The 18,646-nt window shown below is 45.4% G+C and overlaps 1 protein-coding gene and 1 pseudogene across 1 annotated transcript in view; both read right to left on the reverse strand.

The window, feature by feature from the left end:
• LOC126249093 (outer dynein arm-docking complex subunit 3) overlaps nucleotides 1–18,646 on the reverse strand; it is a 350,869-nt gene that overhangs the window by 126,297 nt on the left and 205,926 nt on the right. The window lies entirely within an intron of this gene.
• Nucleotides 3,044–3,161, reverse strand: LOC126250192 (5S ribosomal RNA; annotated as a pseudogene).

Raw genomic sequence — 18,646 nt, forward strand, 5'->3', positions numbered from 1 at the left:
AGCATGCAATTCTCGTCAGCTTGAGCTAGGCTACTAATATAAGTATGTAACATTTACACAAGTGAGTGTATTCATCTCTGCTGAATTTTCTGGGAAGTTGTCGTCTTTGCACGTTGTCCTCTGGATTTAATGAAAAAATTATGATTATAAGTAATAAAGAAATAAAGATTCGAATAAAACTTTTCAAGTTTGTCTATCTTACACCCGTCTAATGTTTGTGCTTGTCTTCATCTTAAAGGGCACTATGACGCACAAGCATGTCATGTGTTTGATTGTAATGTGTTTAGGAAATTTTGGAATCGTTTGGTCTACCTTACTTTGTACTTCCACTTGAGCTTGTGATGTTTTCTTCGAGGTAGCGTGAACTACTGCGTGATGAGGTTATTATTGATGACAAGCTTGTAGTAGGTGAAATGTGACATCAGGGAAGTGCATTACAATTTCCACATGTGCGTGATTTCCCCTTGTAAATCACGAGGGCTTTAAAGCGTTCACGTAGGTCGGCATGTGCTTCTTCACATATCTTTTTGCGGATCGCACTCTGATATATACTTTAAAGTGCTTTTACCGTTCCCATTTTTCGCCTTGCACATGTAAGATGGTACCATACGGCTCCAGGACCCGTTGGGTTTTGTGGAAGTAGAGGGACACATCGTAATTACGAACCGTCGCGAGCCCAACCAGGCTCAAGTAATTCTTAGTTTGTTGATTTCTCCATTCGGATACATTAAGCTGGCCATGCCCTTTGTGATTCTCATTGCTCGTAAGCATTCGTCGTCATTCATTAATTTGACATAAATCGCTTTGGCGAGGTAATCATAGTACATTCCCAGTACTTGGGAATCTCTTAAACCGATTACTTCAAATAACCAGCTAACGCTGTCACTTACTGTGGGTTGCTCTAGTTCATATGCAAAGCCAGAGCAGCTTGTAAAGTGTCTTACTGATGATGCCATAATTATTACTCGACAAAGCAGACAGTAGACCCGGTCGTAGCGGCAATTAATTTGTTTCCTTGACTAGATGCCTTGACAACGCAACAAGCGACCGCCCAAAATCGCAGCCAGAGTTACAGTCCAGCAAAGCAGTGACATGAATGAAATGCTACATGTCATACTTTTTTACCTACCTTGGGAACATGCAGATGAGCAAATATTATTTCAAAAATTAGAGAAACCTGGTCTCATCAGTATTCCACACCTGTACCATGAAGGCACAAAATCATTTCTGCAAGTAATAGGGTTGGACAAAAATATGGAAACACCACCAGAAATGCATGTTTGAACATGTGTAAGTGAGTAGTGGGGCCACAAGGAGACGATGATAATTTGCTAGTGTGGGTTGCCTACATTCAGGAGCAAACCTATTGTTCTCTTTTGATTGTCAGGTCCTTAACCTACTGTTCTGCCAATAGGATTATGACCCCGTGGGGATAATCCTTCCTTTTCATTGACAGGTCCTTAACCTATTGTTTCCTCACCCATGACCCTCCTGCTCCTCTTCTCCCTCCCACTCCCCCATCCCTGTGGTAACTATTCTTGCCATACAAGCACACTATTGATATCAACTTGATTGACTAATTAAATAGATCGATAAATTAATTAAACCTCACTTCTGGGACCCTCCCCCCCTCCCCACCTTTCCCCTCCCCTTCCCATCTGGAAATTGGAAGGACAAGGACTCAGTCTGCACTGGAGAGGAAGAACTTCATGACAGGAAATTCAATTATATAGCATAGTATCCACTGTTTGTTTATAAAATTCAATTTGCAGGGGCTGGATCTCACTTTTATTTGGCGGGAAAAGCTCACATCCAGCAACTATATGTCAAAATTATGTAATTAAGTTGCTGCAGATTGGAGGTGTGTTACTGCGAAATTTTCGTGCGTGTGCTCAGCTTGACATGCAGGGATCGACTGAGCTAGTGTACATTGCCACCACCAGAGATGTCCCCTTCCCCCCCCCCCACCACCTACCCCTCGCCCTTCCTCATAACCCTCCCAGAAAAAATTGGTAGCAAAAGACTCCCTCTGCGCTGGAGAGGAAGGACCTCACAACACGAAATTCAGATCAAATTCAATAACATATTTATACATATTCTCTATTTAACCAGTTTGTGGGAGACTTCGGTAGATGTCATGACTGAATCCCCCACCATTGCTCCCCATGACATAATATGACATAATAACCATAATCACGAGGGAATGCAATGAAGTGCAGTACAGTAGCCACCGTTTGGGGTCTCCTACGTGTGTTTGTATCGCCAGGGCGACGTCACGAAGGTCAGAACAGCCCAGTGTCCTAATTACGTATCACATTACTAAATACCACAGACCACAGAATGCATATACGCTTCCTTTGATCTCACGGCCCCCCAGAAAAAGCATCAAGGGGTGGCCTTCCGTTGATCAGTAAATTCCAGACTCGCTTCATGTCTCTGTTTCTCCCTGTTTCTGTGTGAACCAATATCTCCAAACAGGATGATGGAGGTTTTCATCTCTCCTCTGATACTGTATTCCTACTGCCTAATGCTGGAGACAAAGGAAATCTGACGCAATTTAGATATAAAAAATAGAGTGAAGTAATCCATATGCGCCGGCCGAAGTGGCCGTGCGGTTAAAGGCGCTGCAGTCTGGAACCGCAAGACCGCTACGGTCGCAGGTTCGAATCCTGCCTCGGGCATGGATGTTTGTGATGTCCTTAGGTTAGTTAGGTTTAACTAGTTCTGAGTTCTAGGGGACTAATGACCTCAGCAGTTGAGTCCCATAGTGCTCAGAGCCATTTTAATCCATATGCACTACTCTATCAAATGAACTGTATAACAATTTACAGGAGTCACATAGCACTCCGTCATCAGGCCACAGGTGGCCCATCGGGACCAACCGACCGCCGTGTCATCCTCAGCTGAGGATGCGGATAGGAGGGGCGTGTGGTCAGCACACCGCTCTGCCGGTCGTTACGGTGGTTTTCTTTGACCGAAGCCGCTACTATTCGGTCGAGTAGCTCCTCAATTGCCATCACGAGGCTGAGTGCACCCCGAAAAATGGCAACAGCACATGGCGTACCGGATGGTCACCCATCCAAGAGCCGGCCACGCCCGACAGCGCTTAACATCGGTGATCTGACGGGAACCGGTGTATCCACTGCGGCAAGGCCGTTGCCACAGGAGTCTCATAGATCGCTTAAAAAAACTCACCTCCACCTTACAATGGTGCTTCTTCATAATAAAACATATTTTCAACGTTTGATTATCACACACAAACATTTTGCAAATCAAGTAACGCAATATCCATCAGAAACTGATCGTAGTGCTAAATATATCTGAGGTCTTGTACACACCGACGTTTGAGAACACAAACACCCTTGTCAACCACAATGTTTCCACTAAACATATCTGGTGAAAAAAAATCCTGCCAAACACCCAAAATCGCGATAACGAAGCATTGCGTCTGCCAACTGCAGGATAGCGCCATCTGCGCTGGCCAGGAAAGAGAGACCCACTCCCTTGCTGGCCGTGCTCGTCCGGAATGTGACATCACGATTGGGGTTTTAAAGCGCTATAGAACTCCTAAATTGGTTCTCTACAATACATCCCAAGAAGGCAAGCTCTACTGTGTGATAGGATGCCTCCTCCTTCCACTATGTAGCATCAGTTTACTCTCCTCCTCCAGAACAAGCAATTTTGTTGATTTTGCTCAGTACTCTTTTCATGGTATTTGTCTCTAATTTTATATATTCTCAGTCAGTTTTTGTAATTTTACTAAGGTTTTGCGATTTTGCAAATTTTAGGTATTTCCCTCAATTTTTACGTATCTCACATCAATTTCTCGTGATTATACCAGGTTTTCCTCGAATTTTATCGATTTTATGTCATTTTCCACCCCAAAACAGGAACCCTCTGTTGTGACTGATACCTTGTGGGATATACCGTCCTGCAGTACAGGCGATGAAACTTTTCATTGGTCCGTGCAAGCGACTTCGATCATTGACCACCTGATCCAATGGATCAATACCTTTATATTTAATAGGATCGCCACATATGCTCGATGACAGCACAAAGACAGTATTTGTTTTCGACATTTCGGAAGAGAGAAATGTGGGAAAATCCTATTGACTTCTCTGTCGGATGAAGTTAGCCGAGCTTTTATAGTCTGTAGTTTTTTTCTCTGTTGGATGATAAAAACTAACGATGACCTATGAATGCGTGAGTGAGAGACGTGAATGTGCCCTGAGGGGTGCAGATCTCCTCACGTTGGCTTCGTTTGGCGCTGGCCTTACGCATTGTACACTGCTGGTGGAGCTATGACAGAACATCCCTATTTCCACCAAGTGGCTAAAAAGGATGATCCTGTCGCATTAACTCAGTTCAACCTGTTTCTCCATGGGGTGCAGAATTTGGTAGATATAGCGCTCTCTGACATCTGTTCAGTTCTGACTTAAATTAGGACGATCACATGGACGAAGCTGCAGGGAGGGTGGGACAGAGACTGAGGAACAGTTACAAGATGCAGAGGCACTTTCTAAAACCACGTTGAAGTTTTGCTATAGCAGCTAAGTTCGAAAAAGGTGACTCGTTTCGAGATATGAGCGTGACATGAATATGATTCACCAGTTCCTGTAATCATTAAAATATGTCTCCAGAGGATCCATTGCAAGTATGTGGTTGACTGGATAAACTTGATTCCAAATCGCAGACTGTCTTCCTACCAGAAAGCATAACGCTATCAGCGACTCTTGTGCGTGCCTGAAGAACCGAGACAGCTTTTTATGCAGGATGACGGTAACATAGTCGTTTTGATCGTGTTTTTAATAATGCGTTCCTTACGTAAAATGTATGTTGCTGGCGGTAGAGTCCTTCTGTGGTTAGCTTCAAATGTCAGTTCTCAATAGTGTTACTCGAAAAGAACATCGTCTTTCGTCCACAGACTCCCATTTGAACTACCCAGTGAGTGTAATCTGACTACTGAAAAAGAAAAATTACTCGCCATCCAAAGTAACTCTCACGATCAATTTAATTAATTAGCCTGTCAATTTTATATCAGTGACATCCCGCCTGGTGGGTGTAAACGATGGCTAGGGCCCACAGATATGATTCTTTACTTGATGTTTTTCTCTTAACCATAATTAAATCTCTCGCCTACACAGGGAGAGACGATGTCAGATGTATTATCGAATTTGTAAAGTGGTACGCAGTATAAACCTTATATTCACAACTTCTCTGTGGTGTTACCTTAAGAGATAGGAGGCATCCTGTGACAGTGGTAAATCTGAGCACTCCATGAGTTTAATATTCTAGTCCTGTGATGCAGGACATGACAAATAAAAGAAGACATTTTTCTACCTGTTGAAATAATACTTAGAGGGAATGTAGCCTATGCCATAGTAACGTACAGGATTTTCATAACAAGTAACGATACTTTAGCTACGTGGAAACGTGTGAATTTTCCCATTTCTTCTATCTTCAAAAATAACTCGTACAAACGGGAGGAATCTACATTTCGCGTGAGAAATTCGAAGTGTATGGTCAACAACATCGCTGCCTCGGATTGGGTAAAGTGGATTTTTTAAACTGCTGAATCTATTCAGTGTGGAATTGTTTAGAACTACTGTAGACGTCCAAGCTGCAGTTGCTTGTTTTGCAGTGTGCTGTGGCTGGCTGCAGCGGGGGTTGCGAGGAGTCGGCAACCCAGCCTGGGCTGAGTACGAAGAATGCGCCGACCTGTCTGATCTTGCCCACTGAAGTGACCAGTATGAGGTGAGCGCGACAGAAGCGGACGTGTGAGAGAAGATTCAAACTGATGGAAGTTTGCATTGGATGTATCAATAACATCTGAATTCCTACCACTCCGATCATCCACGGAAGCACTCCATGGCCGGGGGTGGTGCACTCTGACATAAACGCGCGTCCACGACTGTGGGAACTGTAATCACCAGGTTATGGAATAAAGTGCAGTATAGTAGCCACCGTTTGGGGTCTCCCACGTGTGTATCTACCATCAGGGCGACGCCACAAAGGTCAAAACAGGCGTCCGCGCCGGCCAGGAGAGAGAGACCCACTCCTGCGCCAGCTATGCTCGCCCGGAATGTGACCTCGCTATTGGGGTTTTAAAGCACTATAGAATTCCTAAATTGGTTCTCTCTGCTACCTCTGGAAGAAGGCAAGCTCTAATGTCCTGTAGACATTCAGCGATCTCCAACATCTACCCATCGCAACTACTGCTATGGACTGCGCCGTGGTTTAAGTGCGTCGTGTTTAGTGCTTCTCAGTAATCACAGTGGACTCTGTCTTGCAGCGTTATTTGCTGTTGACTCTATCCTATCATGCAGTAGAGCTTGCCGTCTTCCAGATGTAGCACAGAGAACCAATTTAGGATTTCTATAATGCTTTAAAACCCCAATAGCGAGGTCACACTCCGGGCGAGCATAGCTGGCGCAGGAGTGGGTCTCTCTCTCCTGGCCGGCGCGGACGCCTGTTTTGACCTTTGTGGCGTCGCTTTGATGGTAGATACACACGTTGGAGACCCCAAACGGTGGCTACTATACTGCACTTTATTTCATAACCTGGTGATTACAATTCTTATGTCATGAGGAGCAATGGTGGAGGGTGCATTCATGATGTCTACCCAAGTGGGGGAACCCTGTCTCCCATAAACTGATTAAATAAAGAATATGTATAAATATATTATTGACTGATTTGAATTTCACGTTGTGATGTCCTTCCTCTCCAGCACAGAGTGAGTCTTTTCCCTACCAATTTTTTTCTGGGAGGGGGGGGGGGGAGGGGGCAAGGGTTAGAGGTGGGATGGATGTCATCCGGCGGTGGCGCTATGCACTAGCTCAGTCGATCCCTGAATGTCAAGGTGAGAACACGTAAGAAAATTTTCCAACAAGACGACACCTCCGATCTGCAGCAGTGTAATTACGTAATTAGGGCATGTAATTGCTGGACGTGAGCTTTTCCCACCAAATAAAAGTGAGATCCAGCCCCTGGAAATTGAATTTTATAAATAAACAGTGTATACTACGCTACATAATTGAATTTCCTGCCGTAAGATCCTACCTCTCCAGCGCAGACTGAGTCCTTTTGCCGTCAGTTTCCAGATGGGGGGGGAGGGGATGGGCAGGGGGGGGGCGATTCCCAGAAGTGGGGTTTAATTAATTTATCGATCTGTTTAATTAGTCATTCAAGTTGATATCACTAGTGTGCTTGTATCGGCAGGGGGAATTCCTTCAGGGATAGGGGAGGGGGAGGAGGAGGGGGAGGGCCATGTGTGAGAGACCAGAAGGTTAAGGACCTGTCAATGAAAAGGAAGGATTATCCCCATGAGGTCATAATCCTATTGGCAGAACAATAGGTTAAGGACCTGTCAATCAAAAGAGAACAACAGGTTTGCCCCTGTATGTATAGTTGACGCTGAATGTAGGCAACCCGCACTAACAAATTTTCCTCATGTCCTTGTTGCCCCAATGTTGTAAGGGTTAGTCATGGTCGGAACAGTGTTCTGTACAGCTGTGAGTGCATTATGTCGGACCTAGGTGATGTGAACATGGGCAAACTGTCAGTACTCGTGTCGGGGTGTTTCCATAACCAAAGTACCCATATACATGGTATTCCATAGGTCCCATGATTACTCTGCTAGATCACATTGTTGCCAAGGATTACGAGACCATTTTGGTTTATCAGGTGCATCCCATGTCGTAACGACTGTTCCCCAGTGGTGATATTGTGTTCTAAGACGACAGGGCCGTTGTTCACATAGCTTGCATCATACAGGACTGGCTTCGTGAGTTTGAGGATGAATTTTTGTATCTCCGATAGCAACCATATCACCAGGTCTCAACATTACTCGGCCTTTGTGGTCTGCTTTGGAGAGAACTGTGCTGATCACAATTTGCCTCCGTCATTGTTACCTGAACTTGCCATTACTTTGCAGGACAAATGGTACAACATTCGTTTGAAAACTATACAGCACTTGTATGTATCCATTCCATGACGACTGGAAGCTGTTTTGGATGCCAACAGTTTTCCTACACCGTATTAGGCATAGTAATGTGTTGTGTTTGTGGTATTTCCATATTTTTGTCTAAAGTCCAGTATTAGATGTAGATTTAGTGCATGTTAACTGATAGATATAAATTCCTAAGTGGTTACTGTAGCTGAATAAACAATTTGCAGGCTTTATACGAGGGTTGCCCAGAAAGTAATGCACCACTTTTTTTTTCTTCAGCAATTCCTTATTGAACATAACGAGAATTACACACACGAAAGTATGGCGTTTCATCTACGCACCCTATTTTTCCACGTAATCTCCAACCCGTTCTATGGCCTTCCTCCAGCGCGAAACGAGGGCGTGTATGCCCTGTAGGTCCTGGTGGCAGAGCAGGTGCTTCACTGTGTGAATCACCTCCTCATCGTCCTCAAAATGTCTTCCACAAATGGCATCCTTTTATGGCCCAAAAAATAGAAGTCCGAGGGAGCTAGGTCAGGGCTGTAGGATGGATGGGGTAACACTGTCCAGCCCTGTTTTTCGATGTCTCCAGCAGTCCTTAGACTTGGGTGAGGCCGAGCGTTATCTATTGCAGCAAAAGATCTCCTGGGTTGCTGTGGCGCCGAAGCCGCCAGAAGCGCATCTTGAGTTTTGTTAATGTGTCGTCATATGTTTCTGAATTAATGGTACCGCCTCTTGGCATCACATCAATGAGAATCACACCGTCACAGTCCCAGAAAACGGTGAGCATGACCTTACTGGCAGAAGAAGTTGCTTTGATTTTTTTCTTCTGTGGGGAGTGGGAATGGCGCCATTCCGTCGACTGTCGTTTTGTTTCAAAATGGTGAAACCAGGTTTCGTCACCTGTCACAATCTGGGACAAGAAGGCCTCCCCCTCAGCTTCAAAACATTGCAACAAATCAAGACTAATGTTTTTCTCTGTGTGATTTGTGACCCACCATAGTTACATCCACACTTCCTTTGCTGATTGACAGATGCGGTGCCAACTGCCAACTGTCGAGTCGTAGTGCGTCTGTCCTCGCGAATGACATCAGCTCGCTGCAAGATGTCAGGTGTGACAGCCGTGTATGCTCTCCCCCAGCAGTTGCAAATCGTGGAGCTCTGCCGAACCGCCTTCTGATGATCTCACCCTCCGTGTCCAGTGACTAACTGTACTTCTGTCGACAGCAAATGCTCCATAGGATTTGCTTCTTTCTCTGCCGTGAGAAATTCAATGATGGCACGTTGCTTGTCACATACATCTCATACAGACGCCATTTTGAAACTTTCCTCCAGCTACGCTATCTGTCGGAAGTGACGGAAACTTGAGCCGCTCACACAGGAGACTTCAAATGATACATATGTAATGTTTCGCATTCTTAGAATTGTTTTCGGCTAAGAAAAAAAAATGAGGTGAATTACTTTCTGGGCAACCCTCGTATATAAAGTGTCTAACGTTCGAATCCATATGAATCTCTTTTCTTCTTTTTCGCCATAAAAGACACATTCTTCTGGTTCAACAATTCTAAGTCTATGAAGCCCTCAGTAGTATTATATGAAACACATTTCGATGATATGCGACAGCATTTCGGCTATAAATCAGTGAGAGTTACTTCTGGTGGATAATGACCCCCCTGGAGTCGAAACTTAAATTTTCTATCTCTATTTTACATAATACGTGAAAATTATTCACACAGTTGCATTGATATTAGAAGTTAAGAGATCGACAGTCTGTCGTGGCGAGTTAGGTATGCAAGCGCACCATTCGTTCTGTAATAGCCAATGGCAGTGCACGAGCGAGATCAAATACCTGCATCGTGTCGCTTTCAGTCGAGTCACATTGTTCACGCGGCATGCCTCATCGTCACCGGGCTATTCGTTACCGTGTCTGCTCTTGTGGAGGAAAGGAATTTGACGAAATCGGAGGGTGGGGCACGGTATGACGTTCCTGGGAGCACTGCGCGACTATGGATAAAACGTTATCAAGGTACTGGAGAATCCGGTAGGCGTGTGGTAACTAGATATTGGCGTTTAACAATGCCTGTTCAGGAAACTGGACTTGTCACCAAGCCACGGCAAAATCCCTTTCTAAACGCGACGCAGTTGAAACATATTACTGCATTTCCCGAGTTGATGGACACGGTTCGACTCCGGGTTCGGGAGGCCGGAATGGTTAGCAAACTAGCAGCCATCAAGGAGAGGCTCCGCAGTCATCGAGTCTACCAGTTAGCGTTTGCTGAGGACAGTGCCGATAATGACTGGCGGGACGTGACATTTCTTAGCGAGCGATGGTCCGGTACGAGTATACGCGCTTCCGGTTCGACCTCAGATACATCCATGAATCGTCTTGAAATGGTGGTGTGTCTGTGACAGTTTGGAGCTGCATGTGTTCCCGTGTACTTGGGATGCTTCACACGATGGCTGGTCAACTTGATGCTGCCCAGTATACACATATTATAAGCAATGTTGTGGTCCCATAAATGCGACGACTATATCCTGAGAGAGTAATCTGTTTCCAGCGGGACAGCCTCCTACACATGTCAGCGATGGTGCAGGAGTGGTTTGCAGAGTAGAATGAGCTTAATTGAATTTCTTCTGCACTAGACCTGAACTCTATTCAAAACGTAAATGCAATAACGTAACGAGGAAACTGGCCAGACCCCGCGCCAAGAACCCTTAATGATCTTCAGAACGTGACCCTAGCTACATACAAGGAGGTGGCACAAAATGAAAAATTTATTATTCGCCTCATAGACTCCCCCGAAAATGTCTTACTAACAACCGTGATACTTCTAACGCTCTTTATTCCACATCACGAAATGAAGCCTCTTAGCTAGGTAAGAAATGTTACGAATGGTAAGGCGCTTTCTCGCGTGTTTTTATAAGGTTTGTCCTTACGATACGTGTCTAAAAGTTGTTAATCCTTCTACTCCACACGCACTCACCCGTAATACACTGAACAGCCAGAGAAACTGATACACTTGCTTAATATCGTGTAGGGCCCCTCGAGCACACTGAAGTGGCGCAACACGACGTGGCTGGACTAGACTATGTCTGAAGTAGTGCTGGAGGGAACTGTCACCACGAATCCAGCGGGGCTGCCCATAATTCCGTAAGAGGACGAGCGGGTGGAGATCTTTTACATATTGCAAAGACGGCTTGCTGTTAAGCTGTATTGATGAGTAGAAGCAGAAAGGTGTGACAGTGCTCGTGGAAAAGATTACGGATTGCCCAAGGTCGAGTAAGTCAATGATGTGTAAGAGATGTAACGCTGAGTGGAGTGGGATTGAAGTACGTACACACAACAAGAAAGAGACAAGTGGCTACAATTTATATCGATTTACGACGTGGATAACTGTATCATTAGGCAGCCGTTCGTGCTATATTATGAAAAATACAAAGAATTACGAACTTTGAGAAAACTTCACAACTGCTGTTACACAAAACTGGACTTCAAGACTAGTGAGGAAGCTCGGAGCAGAATGATGCTGTCGAAGGGATTCGGTTTTAAAAGATTCCAAACTAAACAAGTCGTCAAGTGTGCGAATGAGAAGACAGTTTCAAAAAGGGCTTAATACACTGCATGACGAGAAAGGTGAAGCACCCTGGAGAGGAGGAAATGAAATGAAATTTCCCTGTTTGAGAGGGTAAAAAGTTAATTTTACAGTGAACCTGGTAGTATAAGCCCCCTGTGGGTGTCATAATGCCCTTGTATCCTTGTATAGTGGCTCGCCAACAACTGTGGTATCCTGGATACTGGCACTGCCACTGGGCCGGAGCTGGCCCCACATATGGGACAGATCTGGGGATCTTGCCGGCCACAAGAGTACCTCAAAATCATATAGACACGTGGACTTGCATTATCCTCTTGAAAAATGGCACCACGATACTAACGAATGAGAGGTAACGCATGAGAACGCAGATGACTCTGATGTACGGCTGTGCTGCCCACGTTCCCTTAATGACTACCAGCTTTGACTTGAAGCCTTAGCCGACAGCTTCCCTCACCACGACTCCAGCAGTAACACTGTGCTCCAATACCTTTTGTGTTGTGATGGTAACGACAACCCTCATGTGGGACGGTAATTCCGTAGCCCAGTTGCTGTTAATCTCTTATCGGTGGTGCAGGGAGACCATTACTTGTTCTCGGATGGCAACTGCAGGTGTGAAGGAATACGATGTGCTCGGTGCACAATGCAGCGATCCTCCCTTGTTGTGTTCTGACGTGGTCGATCGGAACCTTGAGGACGGGTATGGCTGGCTTGAAGTTTCCGTGCAGTTCAAATTCGGGCCACTGTCACATCTGGATGTTCCAAGTATTTGGACACTGCACGACCAGCTGGCCAAATCGAGAGCCATAATCGGGCCCCTTTCAAACTCCATTAAGTGATGACGACTGTCACACATGAGTGCACAGTATCTCTGTGTCCTTCACAGAAGATCACTCAACATCTGACACTTTTCATATCCCTTGTATACCCTACACAGCCTGGTCACAACACTAAACACAAGTAAGACAAACGCATGCTGGTGGCCATTGCACATGTCACAGAGAACTGCAGCTCCAATCATTTACATACCAACCCGAAGTTGTTTACACGTACAAAGTTTCGTCGACATTCGAACATGTCTTCTGGGTGCTTCACTTTTTTTGTCAGGCAGTGTATATTATACACTGAAGAGCCAAAACTGGTACATCTCGTATCGTGTAGGTCTCCTGCGAGCACGCAGAAGTGCCACAACACGACGCGGCATGGACTCGACTAATGTCTGAAGTAGGGCTGACACCGTGAATCCTGCAGGCCTGTACATAAATACGTAAGAGTACACTGGAGATCTCTTCTGAACGGCACGTTGCAGGGCATCCCAGATATGTTCAAATAATGTTCATGTCTGGGGAGTTTGGTGGCATGCGGAAGTGTTTCAATTCAGAAGAGTGTTCCTGTGTCCCATCGCTCGTGCGTCGACTACAACACCACGTTAAAACTCACTTAAATCCTGATAACCTGCCATTGTAGCTGCGCCAGACACTTGTTGTCTGCTGACCGCAGCGCCGTTTGCTGCCTGTTTACATATCTGTGCATTCGAATACGCATGCCTATACCAGTTTCTTTGGCGCTTCAGTGTATATTTAAGTAAGAGTGAAGCGTCAAAGTTAAACCTGCCAGTGGTTTCTTAAGAGCAAACGTACACTACTGGCCATTAAAATTGCTACACCACGAAGATGACGTGCTACAGACGCCACAGGTAGAAGATGCTGTGATGTGCAAATGATTAGCTTTTCAGAGCATTCACACAAGGTTGGCGCTGGTGGCGACACCTACAACGTGCTGACATGAGGAAAGTTTCCAACCGATTTCTCATACACAAACAGCAGTTGACCGGCGTTGCCTGGTGAAACATTGTTGTGATGCCTCGTGTAAGGAGGAGAAATGCGTACCATCACGTTTCCGACTTTGATAAAGGTCGGATTGTAGCCTATCGCGATTGCGGTTTATCGTATCGCGACATTACTGCTCGCGGTGGTCGAGATCCAATGACTGTTAGCAGAATATGGAATCGGTGGGTTCAGGAGGGTAATACGGAACGCCGTGCTGGATCCCAACGGCCTCGTATCACTAGCAGTCGAGATGACAGGCATCCGCATGGCTGTAGCGGATCGTGCAGCCACGTCTCGATCCCTGAGTCAACAGATGGGAACGTTTGCAAGGCAACAACCATCTGCACGAACAGTTCGACGACGCTTGCAGCAGCACGGACTATCAGCTCGGTGACCATGGCTGTGGTTACCCTTGACGCTGCATCACAGACAGGAGTGTCTGCGATGGAGTACTCAACGACGAACCTGGGTGCATGAATGGTAAAACGTCATTTTTTCGGATTAATCCAGGTTCTGTTTATAGCATCATGATAGTCGCATTCGTGTTTGGCGACATCGCAGTGATCGCACATTGGAAGCGTGTATTCGTCATCGCCATTCTGGCGTATCACCTGGTGTGATGGTATGGGGTGCCATTGGTTACACGTGTCGGTCACCTCTTGTTCGCATTTACGGCACTTTGTACAGTGGACGTTACGTTTCAGATGTGTTACGACCCGTGGCTCTACCCTTCATTCGATCCCTGCGAAACCCTACATTTCGGCAGGATAATGTACGACCGCATGTTGCACGCCCTGTACGGGCCTTTCTGGATACATAAAATGTTCGACTGCTGCCCTGGCCAGCACATTCTCCAGATCTCTCACCAATTGAAAACGTCTGGTCAATGGTGGCCGAGCAACTGGCTCGTCACAATACGCCAGTCACTAATCTTGATGAACTGTGGTATCGTGTTGAAGCTGCATGGGCAGCTGTACCTGTACACGCCATCCAAGCTCTGTTTGACTCAATGCCCAGGTGTATCAAGGCCGTTATTACGGCCAGAGATGGTTGTTCTGGGTACTGATTTCTCAGTATCTATGCACCCAAATTGCGTGAAAATGATCACATGTCAGTTCTAGTATAATATATTTGTCCAATGAATACCCGTTTATCATCTGCATTTCTTCTTGGTGTAGCAATGTTAATGGCCAGTAGTATGGATTCATTCACACTGCACTGTGAATATTTGTTTGAAAGTGTGAGAAGAGTTTTGTCAAATAGAAACGTTTCTGTGAAAGTGCTCCACTTGTAAGAATACGGGAGTGTACGCTGCCACCTCGACAAGTCTTCAGTGCACCTTGCCGGACAATATGTCGAAGGCGTGCACTGACGTCCAGGTAAACAGCTATTCTCCGGCCGGAAGAGACAGAGCGCGCTGTCGGCTGCAGAAAGCTCGGCGGCTAGCAGGCATTGCGCCGTCTCGACCGGTTGGACAATAGAAAAGCGGTGGTCAATTATTACAAGTCACGATATCGACTGTTCTGAACAATATTATTGTAACTACTATTTTATCGGAAAGTGAAGTTACGATGTCTTCTCATCTCCCAACCTCATATTTAGCTAACGGAAAAAGACTGTTTGTGGAATCTTTAGGAGTGCAGCTTGCAAACGTAGAGAACCAAACACGTACTATAAAGTAGATCAAATTTTGGTGATACATTGTCACAAGTGATGTTGCGGTACTTGGGCATTGGTACTGCCCAAGGCGTGCGTGATCTAAGATCGTAAGCATTTTACGGTTCACCTTCACTTAACTTCCAATCCGGAATTCGATTTACGAATCACAGTTACGAAGTAACACTGACTTCATTATTGCGACAATTATGCTGTCTGACAGAGTTTGTGATGCGCGAAGTTTCTTCTGTCTTTCTGAAGTTCTGATGAAGACCGTGTAGCTACTGTTGAACTACGAGGGGCACTCAAATGGAAATCGTACACTCGCCACAACGTGATGGTGGAATGGTCTCATTCAAAAGTAAACTACATCTACATCGATACTTTGCAAATCACCTTTAAGAGCCTGACAGAGGGTTCATCGAACCACCTTGACAATAATTCTCTGTTATTCCAATCTCGTACAGCGCGCAGGAGAAACGAACACTTGTATCTTTCCGAGCGAGATCTGATTTCTCTGATCATCACATGCGTTAAGACACCTATCCCACTGTGAGACGAGGCGATCAGTTCCCCTCTGACAGAAAGCGGATCCACAACCGCAGCCACTCTTACACTTCCTCTTCCGACTGAAACCGACGACCACGCATGTCTTACTTTAAAAGAAGTGAAATAATCGTATGGCGCAGGTGGCCTGCAGGCCCCAGCTGGGGAAGTTCGGCCTCCGTGTTGCAAGTTGAGGCCACATTGGGGAAACAAAATCCAGTCCCCGAGCGGAGAAAATCTGTGACCCCAACGGGAATCAAACCCGGGCACGCTAAATGGCAGTTAGATGCGCTCACCATTCGGCTAAGGGGGCGGACGTCTTCCTTTAGGTCGCCAAAGATATTAAAATCTGACCACCCTGTACAAAGGGTGATTTCGCGACGATGTTACAAACTTTCAGGGACGATGGAGATGGGTAAAGGCTTTGTCACACAGGGCGCGGCCTGTCGCGGCGGGCTGTGATATCTTCTCAGCGGTCGACGATATGGCACAGAGCGATATGTATGTCAGCCACCCAGTCAGTGTTGTAGTTTTCCGCAGAGCATGTTCACAGTAATGTTTTCCATTGGTTAAAATGTTTTTCAAGTTTTTCTTGGAAAGTAAGTAGTTCCCATGAGGAGCAACTCTTGCTTGTTTTAGCACTACAGTTCAGTAGAAGGAAAAGACGTTACTAGGTGCACCGAATTAATGAAAAAAACAGATCAACTCGGTTAATACCACTGTCTCTGTAGTGAACTGCAATCACATGAACTTAGATTCTTTTTATATTTCCGTGTGTCAAGACAAAGTGTAACATCCCACCCGCCACTTATCTGGTTTTGGCGTGTGTTCACCCCAGGTAATTGACTAACAGATCAACAGAGAGTGCAAAACTGCCGCAATATCGGATAACGCAAAGAAAGTAATAAGTCCCTGTGACTCCTGATTGAACTGCAGTGGCAGTGTTGACATTAACTGATTCAGAATTGATCCCTTTTCATTAAAAAGGGGTGCACATTGATGTTATATTCAGCTACTGAACACCAAATCCAAATGTTGAACATCAAATTAATTAAGAAAGTGACTTGGGATTTCAACTACTTGATTGAAAACAGATGCAGTCGATTAGCACAAATTTATTTTAACTCCCGACCTTCAGTCATCACATTACATGACTCTCCTAACAGGCAGTGGTAATAAATTGCGTTTACGTGGAGTAAAGCGCGATAAATCAAAAGTAATTCCTATCAACTGACCCAGGCGTAATGCGAAGTGCGAGAAGAATTCTACAATACACGGCCCATGAAACCCTCGTGGAAACTTTACCGACGTGATCCAACAAATTAATCCGTGGCCTAATTCAAGCCGGAGCGGGCGCAATATCACCGAATTCAGCGTGGCGGGGCGTCGTCGTCGTGTGGACGTCGGCCGACCTCGTGGTGCTGCAAGGCTGCGCTCGTCTATTCACTCCTAGCTATCTTGCTCAGTACATAGCTGAACCAAAACTTTCTATCTCCAAGCTCAATCTTTCCGTTTGCTAAGTCCTAAACTGCAGATATGCTCACTCTCTCACAGGCAAGCTCAGTAAAGAACGCCACCTCCACACTCTAGGCAAACTGGGAACGGAAGAACGCTACGGAGACTTCTCCCAGTCCGCTCTTCGCCTCGGTTTCCCCTCCAGCAAAATCACTTACGCCAATTGCAGTGCAAGTCGCATTAATGATGCGTCGCTTCCCAGTGCCGACCAATGCCTGCTCTGGGAAGTGAACAAATTCCCACAAAATTTCCCTTCTTCTCAACTTCTGCTATTTAGCTCCTCCCAGGCCATCCATCAAGGTTAGCGTCTGCAGCGTATTTCATTCTGTCACTCTTCACCTGATTTACTTCAGACTCTGCGGACCGTGAGTTCAGCGTGAAGTTGCTATAGTCACGAACACGCATATTTTGACCTCTGTTGACCGCTCCACCGTAACTTTGCGCGGATTTCTCGCATGTTTCACTGAAAATGGGACAACGGACATTTATCAACAGGCGTAAAAGTTCTCCATCTGCTTCCCGGTACACCAGCATGGGGGCAACCACCCCGCCCTCACTATTACTCATCTTAAGGCAGCTTGAGGCCGCGCCCGTTACCGCTTTCTCAGAGTTTGAGCCGTCCTAAGCTGCCTATTGTCGCTTCCCTTTGCCACTCCCCAGCCCGGTCACGGTCAACTCTGAATACTTCCTTGGGATAAACTAGGCTCCAGTAAATCTACGCGTTTCCACAAAGTTTTCATGTCGCGTGAATTACTTTAAAACCATCACCCAACATTAATTATTCCAATACGTCCATACTATACCCTCTACAAGATGCATTGTGCCTTGTCAGTCATTTTTGTTCAGCCCTACTGTTCACTCAACGTGAGTTCGGTGATCTTTAATGACTTCATGTAAGGGGCATAGTTCTTGCCATCTTACAAAAGTTGCTAGGAACTAGATGACCTACTGCAACAGAACATTGAGAAGATCACAACGAACTGGAGAAGATCTATTGGAACTAGGGAAATATTAGCAGTTTCTTTGAGGTAAGTTAATCAAAAATATACTCACATCTATCTTATATGAACAGTAAACTATTTCAATATGTCAGGTAACATTTCAAACATAATAATAAGTAATATACATTACAAACATTAGTTATTATTTGCAAATACAAATATCCAATATGATTGAGAATGGGACTCGTCATTGTCATAGAAGTGACGTGGATTTTCAAACGAATCATTGGCTGATGAGCCAATGGGATTCATACTGTTATAAACTGGGGCGTATCTACCGAGCCATATGCCGTATTATTATTCATTCAGAAATAGGGAGAATTATCAGACTGCAATGGAGAGTGGAGAGTGGATACTCCATATGAGTGAACTGGTGTACCAAGCTCTCTCATCTCTGTTCTTATGAAGAGTGTAGCCAGCTCTTTCTACAGCATTGCTTGTGTTGTTGCCTGGAATTTTCTGAACATGTCAACATAAGTGAGAAACAACTTATCTATGCAGGTATTTGGCTACAGGCGACAATTTTGCAGACCATCACTTTTTATTTCTGCTTGGGTCGTT

Source organism: Schistocerca nitens, chromosome 3 (genome assembly GCF_023898315.1).
Source record: "Schistocerca nitens isolate TAMUIC-IGC-003100 chromosome 3, iqSchNite1.1, whole genome shotgun sequence".
NCBI classification, from domain to species: Eukaryota; Metazoa; Arthropoda; class Insecta; order Orthoptera; family Acrididae; genus Schistocerca; species Schistocerca nitens.